The sequence below is a fragment of the Pinus tabuliformis genome, chromosome 7 (genome assembly GCF_031772625.1).
Source record: "Pinus tabuliformis cultivar Carrire ecotype Pingquan chromosome 7, CPIR1, whole genome shotgun sequence".
In the NCBI taxonomy this organism is placed as follows: Eukaryota; Viridiplantae; Streptophyta; class Pinopsida; order Pinales; family Pinaceae; genus Pinus; species Pinus tabuliformis.
The window spans coordinates 1,064,944,180-1,064,946,772 of NC_142293.1; the positions used below are offsets into that span (position 1 = coordinate 1,064,944,180).

The 2,593-nt window shown below is 32.8% G+C and overlaps 1 pseudogene; it reads right to left on the minus strand.

Moving 5' to 3' along the window:
- Positions 1-430: 430 nt before the first annotated feature.
- LOC149251302 (GEM-like protein 7) lies at positions 431-2,206 on the minus strand (annotated as a pseudogene).
- Positions 2,207-2,593: the final 387 nt, after the last annotated feature.

Consider the following 2,593-nt stretch of genomic DNA (forward strand, 5'->3'; position numbering starts at 1 on the left):
AGCCCAAGTATAATGGCCAATTAGAGTAACCAAGAGGAGTATATGAGCCTAACCCAATAAGTATTTTACTCCATATTTTTGATTCATGTGCTATTAATATGATAATACCTTCCATACTAGTTGTTAAGAGTGTGGAAATACCTTCCATTAGAGTCACCACAAAGTACAACAGGTTCATCATGGCCAAATTTTTTACCTAGATTAAGGATGTTGATTCCACAATCAACATTACCTAACTTGTAAACCAATTTCAACAATTAATTCCTTAGAAAGGATACTATTACATTTTTCTATTTATTCCCTTACTATATAGTTTTGATACACTAGATATAAATGTTCGCCATGACTAGTCCAGAACAGGTTGAAAGTTTGAATAAACTCTCAAATTTCCTCAGTATACATAGTTGGAGAACTAATGAGATGTCACTAGTTATTGAATATGCTTGAAGGCCATTTGAGAATTGACAAAAGCCATGATCTAGAACTTGTTATCATCAACAGTCTATATTTGGATATACTTCTCGGTGGCCTTCTTTACGTTCTCGCACAGGTTCATTGATCTCACTCTTCCAAGATGTATTCTCTCTTTACATTAACGTCTCACTAAGCTTGACCAAGATAGAGAATCCATAGCTATCTTAAATCAAATTCCACCCTTAAAGTGATGAAGTGAAACTAAGCCATCAACAACTTAACACTACCACATCATGTCAATCATCAAAATTGAGTTACGCCCACAAGAAGAACCTGTGTCACAAGTTGTTTATAGATCGAACTCTACCAGTACACTCCTCATTTGGAATGACCATATGTGCAAATGATAACTCCCTTCTATTTTATTACTACTGTTTTCGTTTCAATTCTTGGAAACAACCTTAATCACACTTGCTTTTTTGTCCATGTATGTATATTTATCTCATTTGGTTTTATCAATCATATCCTTATCCTTGAGCCCCTCCATAACACAAAAATTCTTTTATCAAATCCATAATTCCTAGTAATGATGGGGAAATATACATACATGGATGATTTTGGGTTGTTTTCTAGGGTTTGTGTGGTGATATAATGTGATAATTTTGGGTTGTTTCCTAGGGTTTGTGTGCGGTTATGCTCATCCTTTTATTGTTAGTTAGTTGGAAGTATATGTTAAGCTAACATTAAATGGTTTTGTGCCGGTTAATTGGAATTCTATGTTAAGCTGACATTAAATGGTTTTGTGCACGTGAGATTGGTGTGGTATGGGATACAAATTCCTCACCCACCTACAATATCAAACTCGGTATTACAATAGAATTAGAAAACCCTAAATCATAAGAGAAATAATTATATAAATAAGAAACTTCACAAACATTAGTCTAACATTAATGTGATAATATATCTTACCCTATAATAGCTGGAGGAATGTTCTACTTGATAATATGTGAAGGACATTGGACGATCAGTGCAGAAGGCTACCTTTTTTGTTGATACGAAGTTTAAGCTTTCCACTGGGAAATTGCTAGTTGACAAGTAACAAGTTGAAGTCTTCAAGAGCTTTGCTATAGGACCAACACTAAATCTTAACTTGAATGTTTTCTCCACTCCACCTTTTACCACTATTTTGGTATCTAAGATGATCTTTCCTCATACTGTTGCATACATTATTTCACCAAGCTTCACTAAAAATAATATAAACAATGAAAAAATATCTAACCACATGCATTCCAACTTTATATGGAAAATTCTTCATCCACTTTGCATATAATTCAATCTCAGTTTCACTCCTATTGAAAGATTGTTCATAGAAAAATGTTTATAGACTTATCGTGAGCCCCAAACTGCTCAACTAACCCATCATATTTCTTGATCTACATCTATTCAAGTGTTTTATGAATGAATCTACCTTACCTGTACACAACCCAAAAAATAAACCAATGTAGATTATCATCTTAGAACCATCAATATGAGCAGAGCTAAAAGTCTATAACTTTAAACACAATAAAAATAATAATTGGTGGAAAAAATATTACCACATATAAATAACATGTATATTTACCACAGAGGAATGATGGGAATGTGAGCATCTTAGTGAGGTTAGGAAAAAATGGGGATTTACACCTTCTAGAGGGAGTTGAAGGAGGGATTTGATCACCTTCCAAAAAATAAGGGCTGCCTCCATTGATGGATGATCTATCTCCACAAAATTCTTGATGTGGGTATCTATCATATTTTCTCTTTCAACATTTACATTAAGATCAGGGGCTCCCCAACTTCTTTATGGGTCCTCCTTGCTCTAAGAATGGTTGGACCTTTTTCCTGGACCTCCCATGATATATGTCGAACCCAAGCCATTGTTGTCCGTTGGAATTCCTATTACATGACCACCCATATCATAAATATTATATTTTTTATCATCTTTCTCCAATCTAACCTCTGAAGTAGCATCATAGTCATTGTTGAACATGCAATAATGCTCAGAGGTCTTTTGATCTTCCTAATTCAATCCCATTACTTAATATATATATATATATATATATATATATATATATATATATATATATATATATATATATATATATATATATATATATATATATATATATATATATATAAT